The sequence below is a fragment of the Vicugna pacos genome, chromosome 2 (genome assembly GCF_048564905.1).
Source record: "Vicugna pacos chromosome 2, VicPac4, whole genome shotgun sequence".
Taxonomy (NCBI): domain Eukaryota; kingdom Metazoa; phylum Chordata; class Mammalia; order Artiodactyla; family Camelidae; genus Vicugna; species Vicugna pacos.
The window spans coordinates 106013074-106028303 of NC_132988.1; the positions used below are offsets into that span (position 1 = coordinate 106013074).

Here is a 15230-nt window from a genome sequence, read left to right on the forward strand (position 1 = left end):
GATTACATGTCATCTTTTTGTTAGAAATACCTTGAGGGACATCTTTCTACCAAAGCACTTTGGAGAACACTGGTTTAAAATTTTAGCTCAGGAAGTATCTGAAGACTCAGAGAGGGTGGGGATTAAAATGGTTTTCAGCAGTTGACCTAAGATCCTGGCTGAACTCTGAGGTCTTATCAACAGAAAAAATACAGAGAAATTTGCCTACTGTTTGTCAGGGACAGCTTGGAAATCCAGGGACTTTGTTTTGATACGTTAAGGAAAGATAGATGGTATTTTCATAATGATAATGAATTTTATCTACATAACCAAAATATGTTTCCCAAGCCGAATGAGGGTATGTGTGTGTGTGTGTGTGTGTGTTTCCCTTTCCTTTGGTCAACCAACGCAGTGCTAATTCTGTTCCCAAAACAAGAGCAGTACTAAAGATACAAAGACACTTAGGTGAGTCTAGGACCATGGAGAGTTTGCAGTTTCTTTGGTTAGTTAGGCAGCCAGGCAAATAAGCCCAATATGGAGATGGCTGTAGGGACAAAGCTATGTCTACACAGCCATCCGAGCAGAGAAAGGGGACCCAGAGCGTGCAAAGATTCGCTTCAAGAAAGGCTTTCCAGAAGACTACATTACTGAAATGAGACTCCCGAACCCCTTTCCACGCACTTCCCACCACTGCCCCCACTTGAAGACCTTATAAAGCACAGAAATGCATTCTGTCAATTTATCTTCTTTTGGTATCTCTGACAACAATGGCAATCTCTTCAAAATTTGAATTGAAAGCTATGTTTACCCAGTGGTAATAAAATAGCATCATTAAGATAATAAATGTGACCTCCTGTGCTTTATATAGAACAAGAAATGATCACTAATGAGGACAGAAAAATAGAATTGGCTCCAAGAATGAGGTGGGGCTATTATTCAGATCATCCATGTTGAAGAAATACTGAAAAATCCTCTCTCCTTGCTGACTGCAATCTGCTGCTGAATTGAACCTTTGGACCATTGAATCATTAATTTTAAAAAATCGCATTTTGCCAGCCAATTACTCAGCATTCCGTGACATGATCAATGATGTTAAAAGTTTTCTGCTCATTGTTTTAATCAATTAAGCACAGAATATAAACAAAAAACAACTGTCAGCTGATCTGGGTCCATGGCTGATGAACTGCTGTTGAAAACAATTAATAACGAAGTAATGCTGGAAAATTAAGGGCAAAGGCCTAATTGATTTTTCAAAAGTAAGAACACTCTAAATGCTCAATTAGTTAATAATTTGCCTACTAATTGATTTCTTCAAGGTGTCTGACTGGCAAAATTGAGAGAGGTTCTATAATCGCTTTCCTTCTACAAAAAGCCTGTTTCTAGGCATCTAGGAAGGTTAAAAGATCACGTTAGACTCTCATTAATAGTGTAGGAAACTTTCTCCAAGGATGAAAAAGCAACTATCAAAAACAAAGAAATCATCAGTGAATAAAACTCTGGGGAGCCTTCTACGAAATAAACCAATTTCATGAAGAACACCAATAAATTAAATAGGAAAAAATAATGAAATGATACAAACATCCATTAGAAATAACAGGCATTTACCAAATGCGAAAGGACAAGTTTGAGACTGAGGGGCTTGTGATTAAAATGCTTTTAATTGCAGGAAATGAACTAAATAAGGAGAAATTAACATATGAGGATACTAAGAATTTTTCTAATTATTTTTTATTCCCTAATTCCGTCTCCACTCTACAGGCAACACTGTACAAGGTTACAAGACTTTCTGGTAATGGAACCTTATAAACAGTATGTAGATGGTGCAATAGAGATTTCAGGTGTTAAAAACAATCTGAAAGCATCCTGGGGCAGTTTACAATGCTATTAGTATGAATAGTAGTAGCTAACATTTACCAAATATTTACATGGGTCAGCCATTTTTCTCAGCATTTTCCATAGATTAGCTAATTTAATCATTGTAAATTTCTATAAGAAACCATCTTTCCAAAGAGTAAGTAGTTTTTTCAGAATTTGAATACACGTCAAACCAGTTCAGGACTGATGTCCTATTCTTTATGAAACCATGTGCTATTTTAGCGCTCAGTGTAGATTTTCTTGTTTAATCTCACAACAGCCCTATGTGTTAGGTACTATTTTATCTATATTTTACCAGCTAAGAAATTCTGATCAAGTAATTTGCTCGAGGATCACTGGGGCAATACACAGCATCTTAGGAACTTACAGGACTAATATCAGAACACGTGGTCTTAAGGTACAAGTATGGGCAGACAGACCAAGCTTCCATCACTAAGCAATCAGGGACCTCAGATTTTTAACTGAGGGGTTTGATTCAAACTCCTTACTGCTCTTCTTCCTCCTCTCACTTCTCCCACAACTTTAATACAACCATGTAACTCCACTTCTTTTTCAGAAGGAGTGTGAAAATATTTTTAACAAGTACAAATTCTGTGTAAAAATTATAAGGTAGAAAGATATTTATATGTCTAAATATTCTAAGTTCATTACTGTAAATTGTGTTATATGATAGCCAAAAAAAAAGGTAGCTTAAAATATCAAGCATACGTTAGTTGTTGAACAAACAGCCAAAAAATAATTTCATCCTTAAAACCATCTGTCAAGGCAGAGATGCAGAGGACCAAGAAGCTGGAAGAAAGAGACAGATGGGGTCCGCCCTGACCACAGGGGCAGGAGCTGGGACCCAGAGTCCTGGCTTTGGTCTTTAGCTTCATAGAAACCCATGCTGAGCAACAGCTCCATGAGTTAACACCAAATGATCACTAATTAGCCCCAAAGAAAGGTTGCAAGTCTTTGCCTTCAGCCCTTCCAATCTCTTGGTTTATCCTCTGGGTAAACAGAGATGCAAATAGATTAGAGCCATAAACACATTTTAAAGAATCAGGAGCATCCATCTTTCTTCTTGGTTTATTCCTGAATAATCCTGTGTTGAAACTGTCTGCTCTGAATAAAAGGTAAGACTCCTTAATTAGGGTTTTAAGATTCTAACCCAAGATCCCTTTCTTCCTTATTTCGAAGTTGGACATCAGCTTTCGTACTGCTTTGTGTGGTTATGAGGATTAATCAGGTAATTTACCACTGTGCCTGGACATAGGCTAACATGTGTGTTAGTCAGCTCCCTTCCCCCTCCAGAGGCACACCCATCAGCCCTGCTTCCCACTTACTTCCTCACTGCACTGGAGAGGCAACTGCTGTAGCCAGGTATTGAACTGTGCTTCCCCGGCCTCCAGCCCCAGCCATCCAGGTCAGACCCTCCAAGCTGCACACTTTTATCACCACCTCTGCTCCTCCCCTTCTGTGGCTCTCCGTGGGTCTTCCCAACCTGAGTGAACACCTGGAGTTCATTTTCTTTTTTCCCTTTGACCTTGCGCAGATGCTGCCCCCCACATGCATTGCCTGGGGGTAGAGATTACACGGAATATTGAGAACAGAGTGCTATCCTGGCTTTGGAGTTTCAGAATTTGCTCCTGAACCTCCTCATTTAAACAATAAACTTGAAATTAAGTTCTTTTAATGTATGAATATCAGAAATTTTTTTCTTCTCTTTCTCTCTCTCAAAAAAAAAAAGTCCACAGTAATTTAGTTTTATGTTTGGAAGGTCACAATCCAAAGGAACTGAACCACAAACTGTACGCCTAACACTAGATTGGAAAATAGTCAGCTGAGGAACCTGAAGGCCATTGGGATAAGTGGATGAGGGTGTCCTTCTGAGAGAAGGAAATAGTGCCAACTACCAATTTATGCTTCTCAGGAAATGGGGCAGGCCATGCTGGAGAGGCAGAAAGGAGGCAGGACAGAAACCACAGCTGGATTTAGGGAGAACCCCAGGGTTAAGAGACCTCCACCAGTGCGGCGCACTTTGTTGATGAGACTTACAAAAATGTCACCACCACAAGCAGCAGCAGCACCAGTGTGTAAAGCAGCATCAGAAACAGTGGCAAGCCTCTCCTGGATGGAGAGGACATAAGTCAGCCCACTGAAGTTTCTTCAGCTCTGGGGAGCATCAAAAAGCACCCAGAACTGTCTCATGATCTGAGAGGTTAAGAGAAGGGTGTAAGAGGGGACATCAAACCAGAAGGGATTTTTCATCAGGACGGGGCACATCTTGAGTGAGTGCATTAACCTGTTACCAGCAACAACGATGGGGAACTACATGAAGTTTCCTCATCGAGTACAACTCTTCAGGATAGCATTTACTCATAGTTATTTCTTCCTTTAAAAATATTTTTTTAATGCCTGAGGTTGTGCTCTATGACCTAGTATGCACCCACCCCTCAATGGAATGAGTTGATTTCAAGAGCTGCCTAAGCCCCACTAGATTGGCTAAAATGAATTGGAAGTTTTGTCACAATGAATTGAAAAATGAGTATGTTGTCTACAAGTAATATCAGCTTGAATACTTTTAATATGCTGCAGGTAAAAATATTTTGTGGCATACACTCATATTTATAGTATCATTATTCTCAACAGCCAAAAGGTGGAAACAACCCAAATGTCCACAAATGGATAAAGAAAATGTAGTATATACATGCAACGGAATATTATTCAGCCTTCAAAAGGAAGGAATTTTTGACATATGCTACATAGATGAACCTTGAGAACATTAACCAGAAAGAAGTAAGCCAGTCACAAAAGGACAAATACTGTTATGATTCCATTTGCATGAGATGTCCAGAATAGTCAGATTCACAGAGATAGAAAGCAGAATCCCCCCTTGCAGGAAGGGAGAATGAGGAATTACTGTGGGTACAGAATTCCAGTTTAGCAAGATAGTAAGAGTTCTGTGACTGGTTCGTGGTGATGGTAGCCCAACAAAGTGCATGTACTTAATGTCATTGAACAGTGCCCTTAAAAATGGTTAAGATGGTAAATTTTGTATTTTGTGTATTTACTACAATTTAAAAAAACTTTAAGACAAAAAAAAAACCTATCTTGTAGAAAGACAAGGAACTTCTGTTTGTCTATATGCACACAGCTCCTTCACAGAAATCTTTAAAATATATGCTCCTCTATACAAGAAATTTATGTCACTACCCAGGGCTTTATAACTGCCAGCTTCACATCAAAGTCTCCTGAATTCAAATCCAATGCTCTCTCCATTAACTCTAATAAATGCACACTTGAGTATCTGTGAGCAAATAACAGAGACACAGCCACACAAGTACAAGTTTAATGTGTGTGGTTTTTATTAGGAGACAAAATAACAAATGCATTTCGCTGAGCGTTTTAATGTTACCTTGAATTTGTAAATTTCCATCCAATTTATTTTTATACAAAAACTACTTCCAGAATGTCTTTGATGTCCAATAATTTGACTAAGTGTACTTACAGATTTTGTTCTTTGAAATAGTAAATCAGGTTTACTAAGTATTTAAATACTATATGGTTCATTTCATTGTGTCTAACTCTAAACCAACAAAAAGTTGTCCTTGCCTTCTCTGTTAAAAGAGTATCTGAATTTCATGTGCTGCTTATTTTTACTGAAGTCCAATAAAAAAAATCTACTTATTGCATATATATTTGAAATAGAAAATAGATAGCTGTCATTAAAAGTTGAGAATTATTTTTATATTTATACAATATTTAAACATCATTAAAAAGAACTCGAATTCTAACACAGTAAAAGCTTACTTTTAAAATGATAAAAAGAACAAATATATATTTGTGATAGTTTATTTTATTACATTTTGTATTTATCTCAAGTTTCATTTTGCTGTGGATTTAAAAAGAAATAGAACTTTTTCTGTTTCTACCATTAAACTTGGACAGGAAGTTGCATTGTAGGGTAAAGAGCCCTGGCACAGGAACTGGGCACCCAAACTCTTCTGCTGTGCAACTGGGAACCAACTTCACCTCCTTTAAGCCCATTTTTCTGCCCAGTAGAGGAGTGAGAGTAGTTGGACAAATAGCTTTCCATCTTTTTTATTCCAAGACCGAATGCTTCTGAGACTCTGGTGGGCACGTCAGCAGCCTGGGGGGTAAACCTATGCTCTTTTCTTCAACTAAGTTGGACTAAACCAATTCAACTCAATTTATAATTACTGACGACCTTCATTAATGATGGTGATAATAATGGCAGGTAAGATTTATCGAACACTCACTATGCACCAGGCACTGACTATGGTAGATTGGTTCTAAAAACAGCCCCAGTTTCCCAATCCAACCCCATATCCATGTCCTCTGGAATGTGACTTTGCAGCTCCACCTGCACAAGGTGAAGTCTGTCTCCCCACTCTCTGAACCTGGGTTCGCTTTGTGACATGCTTTGCCCAACAGAACGCAAAGCTCTGAGACTCACTCTTGGAACTCTGCCATCACCAGGAGAACAAGCCCAGATGAGCCTGCGAGAGGATGAAAGAGTACATGAAGCAGAGGGGTCTCCTAGTCACGACTCCAGACATGTGCGAGAGCCCAGCCAAGAGAAGCAAAGCTTCCTGGCTGACCCACAGCTCACCGTGGATGCAGGAGTGAGCCCCCAGGAGCCCAGCTCAGAAGAACCACCACACTGAAATAATAAAGGGTTATTGCTTTAAGCCACCAAGTTTTCATGTGGTTTGTTACACAGCATCATTGTGACACAGATAATTTTCTCTGCTCTAAACACCTCGTATGGTTTTCTCATTTACTCCTCACAACAGCCTTATGCAAGAGAGATTATTACTATCCCATATAATTCCTTAGACATAAGGAAACTGAGGCATAGAGAGTTTAATTTGCCCAAGATCACAAACTACTATATTTTACAGATTATAAGATGTCACCAATTACAAAAGGCACCATTATTTTCTATACCACACAGGGAAATATATACAAGAGCTTATGGTAGCTCACAGAGAAAGGAATGTGACAATGAATATATATATGTTCATGTATAATTGAAAAATTGTGCTCTACACTGGAATTTGACACATTGTAAAATGATTATAAATCAATAAAAATGTTAAAAAAAGATTACAACTAATGATAGCCCCAGAGAACTTATTAAAAATGTCAATTCAAAAAAAAAAAAAGATACATCCTAACTCTGAGATGTTAAAACACCAAAAGGAATTCTCATGTTCTGGTGGTTGCCAGGGGCTAGAGGGAGATGAACAGAAGAGTTTAGGGCAGTGAAACTATTTTATAAAATGTACAACACCAAGAACAAGCCCTGATGTAAATTATGCTCGGGGTGGGGGATTATGATGTGACAATGTAGGTTCATCAGCTGTAAGAGAGGTACCACTCTGGTGGGGGGCAGTGATGGGGAGGCTATGCACATGGGGACAGGGGGCATATGGGAACTCTGTACCTTCCCCTCAAGTTTCCTGTGAACCTAAAACTGCTCTAAAAAGTAAAGTGTATTTTAAAAGACCACAGAAAAGAATAAATGCATCTTAGAATTAATAAAACAAGGAAGAGGTGGGGCCAGGTCTTTGGGCTGGCCATTTTACTTATTTGAAGTAATTTAAGGCAGTTGAGTATTCAACTGGTAGTCTGGGAATTGTAACCACCTTTTACACTCTCCAGAATGGCAGATATAAGGAAACTGCTCCTCTTAAAAATCCTTTGTTAGTGCTCTGGAATTAAAATCTTTTTCTCTGCCCAGTTCTGTGAACTGTGCTATATCCCTTATGCTCCAACCAGGACTTCCTTCTATTCTTTGCTGTATACTTCACTGCCTGCATTATGTCATTAACATTTCCTCTTTCTAAATCCCTCTCTGGTTGATAGTCTAAAAATTTCTCCAATTTATCTATGTCTCTTGGAAGAAATTAGATGTTCACTTACTAAATATAGTATTAATGAGACTTAATCACTAATGCTGAATTAGATTAATTACCTTGCTTGTTTGGAATGTGACACTCATCAATCAATTAATATTCCACATATGTGTGATTGCCCCATTGTATTCCCTGAGATAGGTTAGTCTGACCATGGTTTTTGGAGGTAGATAGACCAAGATCAAATATTGCTTCTTCCTACCACTCACTATTTGTATAACCTTGAATAAGGTATTTAACACCTTGAGATCCAGTGTCTTCATATATAAATGTATATAAACAAATTTCAGCCTTTACCATTCAGGTTTTGTTCAAAGAAACAGAATTACCAGAGGGAGATACAGATACAGATGCAGACACAGACATAGATATGGGTATATAGATAGATGATTCATTCCAGAGGTGTAATCTTACACAGTTGTAGAAGCAGAGTAGACCATCTAAGTGAGGTTGTTGACTCTGCATCTGCTGCTATAGCCCAAGTCAACAATGTCGGCCATCTAGAAGAGGATATAAATGTGAAATAGGGAAGTAAGACACGTAGGTACCTTTTAGGCCGAGGGGAATCCATGAGATGTTCTGAAACCCACATTGGTCTTTCACTGTCTCCAAGCCTCCGGTATCAATGACAGGGGTATTCCTGCTGGATAAGGTGCTTCCTTCATCACTTTTTAAAGACTGCATAATATCCCTTGGGTATATATGCCACATTGTCTTTATCTATTCATCCATTGATGGACACTTCAGCTAAATACACACCTGCTCCAAGAGTCAGCAAGACTGAAGAGATATAGAAGTCGCTGGAGGTGAAGCAGATCTGGCCAATTCCCATGCCAGAGGGTCAACCTGCAAATCCTTAGCAACGTGTATGACCTACAACAGTGCCAGGTGCCCTGAACTTAGTGTTGCCAAATTTAGCAGATAAAAACAGAGTGCCCAGTTAAATTTGAAGTTCATATTATGAGCAAATACATTTTAGGTATAAATGTATACCAAATATTGCATACAAATCCCTTTTTAATATAAGTATGTCCCCTGCAGTATCCGGACTTATTTATAGCAAAAAATTATTTTTGTTTATCTGAAATTCAAACTTAATTGGGCACCCTGTATTTCACTGACAATCCTACTTGCCCTGGTATTCAACATATAAAAAGATTGATTGCTACTTTATTTTACCATCCAAATCACACACAAAAATTCTCTTGTAGGTAAATCAAAACTGCAATGAGCATACCCTCTCAAACCCAACTAAAGAATGGAAAATAACCAATACTGGTGATGATACAGAGAAATCAGAACCCTTGCGCCCTTTTGAGAATGTAAAATAGTGTAGCTGCTATGAAAACAGTATGGAGGTTCCTCGGGGTGGGAAGAGATAGACTGGGGTTTCAAAATTGTAGAATAGATAAACAAGATTATACTGTATAGCACAGGGAAATATATACAAGATCTTATGGTAGCTCACAGAGAAAAAAATGTGACAATGAGTGTGTATATGTCCATGAATGACTGAAAAATTGTGCTGAACACTGGAATTTGACACAACATTGTAAAGTGATTATAAATCAATAAAAAATGTTAAAAAAATGTGTCATATACATACAAGAGAACATTATGCACCCTTAAAAAAAGAAAATGCTATCATATGCTACAACATGGATGAATCTCAAGGACATTATGCTAAGTGAACTAACTCAGTCACAGAAGAACAAATACTGCATGATTCCGCTCATCCAAGGTGTCTAAAGTAACCAAATTCATAGAAAAAGAAAGTAGACAGGTAATTGCCAAGGACTGATGGTGGGGAGTGGGGAGATTAGTGTTTAATGGGCCTAGAGCTTCAGTTTTGCAAGAGGATAAAGTTCTAGAGATCTGCTACACAACAAGGTGAATATATAGACGGTCCCAATGGCTTGACTTAATGATTTTTCAACTTTATGACAGTGTGAAAGTCATATGCATTCAGCAGATCCCACATTTGAATTTTGACTTTGATCTTTCCCTGGGCTGGGATATGCCTTATGATCCTCTCTCATGACTCTGGGCAGTGGTAGCTGAAGCCCCCCATCAGCCACGGTCATGAGAATAAACAACCGATGCTCTTCCAATCATGCTGTGCCCACACAAACATTCCTGTTCTCACTTTCAGTACAATAGTAGTTTCAGTACATTACATGAGCTATCCAACACTTTATTACAAAATAGGCTCTATGTTAAGATGATTTTGCCCAACTATAGGCTAAGGTCAGTGTTCTGAGCACGTTTAAGGCAGGCTAGGCTAAGCTGTGATGTTCATTAGGTTGGGTGTATTAAATGCATTTTTGACTTAGAATAGGGCTTATGGGGACATAACCCCATTTTTAAGTGGAGAAAGATCTGTATTTACCAGTGCTGAACTGTACACTTTATAAAGTTTAAGATGGTAAATTTAAAGTTATGTATTTATAACCACAATTAAAAATAAAATAAAAATGTAAGTCTCTTGTGGCCCATGTAGGGCCACATACAGGGAAGGAAATTCTGGGAACATGGCTCCAACTCGGCCAAACCAACACAAAACACGCCCTCCACACAGCGCAACTCACCCATTTGAAGACCCGAATTAGATCACGTATTTGAAACCATTTTGTAGGTGCACGTTAGTATCTAATCTTTGCTTCATTGTACAGTTTGTGCATTTTCTTACACAGCAATTTTCTGGCCTGATATCATTATCATGTCACACATTAATCTCTGAAAACTCATCAGTCCTTTCCAATAGCACAATTTTAACCTCACCTTCCTCTCATAGGGCCAAGCGTGGTCCACAACCAACTCCAGAGAAAAGGTGTGGCTGAGCAAACCTATGTGTTTCTGGAACAAATTGGTCTGTGACTCAGCGTTAGGGCTCACTATGAGACTCTGTGGTTGGAGTGGGGAGCCCTGTCCTTTGAAAATAGGAAAACTGAATTTTCCAGTGTTTCTACCTCAAAAGGATATTCAATGTCAAAGGATTCTAGATGCTAAAAACAAAAATGTACCAGAAGTAGACTGTAAGAGAACATTTCAGAGGAGACAACAACAGCCCTGTCAAAGTATGTCTGCAGCGCAAGCCATCGGTAGAATATATGAGCGCAAGAGAAAGGAGAGCGCTTGAAATGGGAGTGCCATGGCCTCAGGATGAGGGCGTGCTGCTCAGGCATGAAGGGCAAGATGAGCGAGGAACATGGCCTTATGGGAAGCAGCCCTTTCACCGTTCACTTTTTTAATTACCTTTCTCTTCCTCATCACCTCTATTATGTTCTCTTGCTCTCTCTCTTCATTACCGTTCCTAATCTTTGTCCCTTTATTAACTCTCCTATTCTTCTCCTTCATTATCTTTCACCCTCAAGACATAAAGAATACCCACCCTATTGACATCACTTATAAGGAAATGGTCTGTAACATATGAAAATAAGGGGACAATCATTGTGAATGAGTAGGATCACAATAAGACAACAGTCATGATCATTCAAAGCTCTCCCCTGTAGCAGCAAATACTGGATATAGTCCTTGGCAAAAACTAGCCAGAAACAATATAGCTTAGACAGTATCAATATTTTACAATTCCCCCAAATAAGGGAATGTTTCATCCTTCTGCTTCCTGACCTCAACCAGATGTTACCTCTGTGATCTGGATGTGGTTCTATTATCTGCATTCCAAAGCCTTATATTTTCAGAGAGATCTAACATTCACCAACAGAGCACCACAAGCTGCGAGGCACAAGGTCACAGTGTTGACCAAGCTCTGTAGGTAGCTCATCCCAGTGGTTCACAAGGACCTGTTCAATAACTACTGCCAACAGATTGGAGATGCTCAATTTATTCTGATGAACAAACAGCTAAATGAATAAGTGGTTTCAGTCTGTTGTGAAATTTTTGCCACTTTGTCCTCATAATCAGAGAAGGATTGCATCATAAGCTTATCATAAAGTTAAATTTATTTGAAATAAATAGCCGTTGTTGAAATAAAGAACTGTTCTTTATCCTAAGAGTAAATCCCTCCTTCTGCAAAGAAGTGGAAAGATTTACTATCTTAACGGATATTTCCAGAACTCTTCTTACTGAATAAACTGCCTTTGCTTGAGGAAATATCTTGTGACAGTTAAGAACCAAAGGGATGGATGTTAGACCAAGACCAAGCCTTAAAAGAGCTGAATGTTGAATTATTCTGCATGAAATGAGGAGAAGTATTAATCACTTGAGAGAGGAATAGGAAGCAAAATTGGGGCAGAGAAATAAGAGGAAAGCAGGAGGTTAGCAAGATAAAAGATTCTCAGAAGTGGGGGGAGGGAAGAGGCAGGGAGGCTAAAGAACTCAGTCAGGGTTGTGCTATCTAGTGTTCCATTTGGTATCTTCACTTCTCTGCCATGTAAACTCTTTCTCTGTTTCCTTCCACTATCTCTGCTGTAACCAAACCACCTACACTAGTCACAGTCTTCAGTTTTGCCTACTGCGCTCACAAATGGCACGAGGAGATTGTTGTTGTTGTTGTTGTTTGTTGTTGTTGTTGTTGTTGTTGTGGAAGAAACTGGGTTTTACCTTGGGTTGACTGTGAACAGAACAGAAAGAGGACATATTTAGAAGAAGAAATAACTGTGAGAATATAGGCTATCTGGGAATTCAAAGAAATATAGGCTAAAGTAGAGTTTTCCATATGGCTTTGAGGGTGAGTTTAAATTAGATTAATCTAGTCCTCAAGGGACTGGGAGAACCCAGCTGACATCTTGATTACATTTTATTGTTTGTTTTAAAATTACCTTTGTCTGTGAGATGGTGGTAATAACCATTCCTTTTAAAACATCTTCCCAGTGTAGTCTCCCAATTAAAACACTTTCCAGGAATTGCACACATACATGCACACAAATATGGACACACCTTGAAGACATTATGTAAAAACTATACACCAAATGGTTAATAATGATTATGTGGAAATACCAGGGATATTCCTTCCTAATTTTTCTTTATTTCTGTATTGTTTGGAGTTTTTCTAACAATTCTGTGTTACTATAGTAGTTGGAAAAAATAAGGATTTAAAAAATCTTTTTTAAAAGAAGATTTACAAATGCCTTACAAAAGTGACAAGTACACCGTCACAGTGAGAGATTTTAAGACATCTCTCTCAACAATTGATAGTAAAGGGGATCAGGATTTGCCACCCCAAAATATGTCACTTTGACATGAGAATTATTTTGTGCTAAAGGCATTTGAATTTCTTAAATCCCTTGGATGTCTAAAAGCAGAGCTTCCCAAAAGAGCTCAATTGTCGTAAATCCCTTTCCCAGAGTAACTCTTAGTCTTCTCTTCTTGGAGCAAGAGAGCAGCCCCACACCAAGACAGTTACAAACTATCACATTTCTATTCATTCTCCTAAGAGCCCATTTATCTTTCCAAAAAATCATTTGCTATTCTGTAAGTGCCCCTTCTCGCCCTATTTTCCCCCTACTAATTCTAAACCACCGTTTGAAGGTATACATCTCTGAAAGCTCTCAAGTGTATGTACAGTGCACATGCTAATAAACTTCTGGGTTTTTTTCTCTTATTAATCTGTATTCCATTGGCCTAATTTACAGAGCCCCAGCCAATAAACCTAAGAAGGGTTGAAGGAAAAGATGGTTTCCTCCCCTACAACAGCTAAAGTAGGCAAAACAAAACAGAACAAAGCAAAAAACTGCATGAATAGAGGACATTTAAACAACACAATTAGCAAGCTTGAACCAATGGATACATATAAAACATTGCACTTAACAACTGGAGAAGACATGAAATGCTTACATAAATCCACATGTACTAAATCATAAAACAAATAAAATCATAACCAGTAACATAAAACCACATTAGTTGACCAGAATATAATTAAGATAAAATCTACAAGAACAAAAAGAAATCATAATGGAAATGAATAAACATTTAAAAGTACTACCACCAACTATCAAAAGTTGAGGGATACAGCTAAAGTGGTTTGTAGAGGGGAATGTATAGTCCCAAATGCATGTGTATTAGAAAAACAGAGACCTTAAAAACTACGCTTTAAGCATCCAAAATAAGAAAGTAAAGAAAGAACTATAATAAACTCAAAAGGATTTTTTAAGAAAAAGAAAATAAAGATAGGAAAAGAAATTAATCAAATAGAAAACAAATATACAATATAGTGACATTCAACTTGGCCAAAAGTAAGTTATATGAAGAGATTAATAAAAACAACAGACCACTGAAAAGACTGCTGAGGAGAAGAAAGGATAAATAAATAATACTAGAAATTTAAAAGGGGATACAACTACAAATGCAGTATGGAAGAAAATACATCAAGGGTTTAAAAATTCTTGACTAATAAATTTTAAAACTTCAGTGAGAAGCCAAACTTTAAAAAAAAAATATTGAACTACCAGAGCTGACGGAAAAAAAAACAGAAAACCTAAATGATCCTAAAACCAATAAATAAAATCACTTATTTAAAATTTCTCCACAAAGAAGCATTATGTCAGTTTTACAATAATCATCCATCAAATCCAATTTTCATTTCAATTTTACACAAATTCCATGAAAGAACAGAAAAAGTCCCAAGGCATCCTGTGAAGCTAATACAACCTTGACACAAATACTAGGCAAGGGCAATGCGAGAAAGGTCAACTGCAGACAAATCTTACATATGCACACACATGCAGAAACCCCAAATAAAATGATGGCAAATCAAGTGTAGCAATTAATAAAAAAAGACATGGGTTTCTTATAGGACAACTCTGGTTCAACTCTCAGAAAATCTTATCCTGAACTGTGTCTGGTAATATGGCAATTTTGGCAGGCAAGTGAGTAATAAGAGCCACTAATTGACCCTTCCTCTGAAACCAACTGAAAACTCAAGATGATAGATTTTTTTAAATAATCTTCCAAGCATCAAAGCACTGGATGGAAAGTAAGTAACACTGTGATCAGAGGCGGAAACAAGGTAGACACTTAGAGAGCACTGGAACTTGAGCCAGCCTTAGATGTAAGAACATTCACTGAATCCTGGAAAATTAATCCTTGGTTTGTCACAGCCTTACAGGTATAGGAAAGTAGGCCCAGGGCTGTAAAGAAAGTCATAGGAAATACTCACTTCCACAGCTAGAATCCCAAAGGGCTTCATCCTCAAAATAAAATGGAATAAAATTTTCATTCCATATCCTCGAGGATTCTAGAAGGAAAACTGCTTGTCTGAGGTCTGTCCCTTTAGCGAAGGGGAAAAACACTCCTCAGAAGTTTTAACCATAACGAGTTCTTACACTGGTCTGTAGCCCAAGTTGTCTGAAAATAGGTGGTCCGAAGAACCTCAAGCAGAGAATCTTGTTTAAAGCCAACCTGGGAAAGGGAAGAAGGCGCTGACATGGTGTTAGATGGAGGGAAGGGAATTGATGGTGACTGACATAACCAAAGCCTAGGAGGGAAACTGGG

General features: G+C 38.1%; 1 long non-coding RNA gene across 2 annotated transcripts in view; it reads right to left on the reverse strand.

Moving 5' to 3' along the window:
- Positions 1 to 11717: 11717 nt before the first annotated feature.
- The window catches only part of LOC140687839 (uncharacterized), a 51620-nt gene continuing 48107 nt past the window's right edge, over positions 11718 to 15230 (reverse strand). For both annotated transcript variants that reach the window (XR_012062483.1, XR_012062492.1), the window contains one exon: positions 11718 to 12351. This is a non-coding gene — a long non-coding RNA (uncharacterized lncRNA). The remainder of the gene's footprint in view (positions 12352 to 15230) is intronic.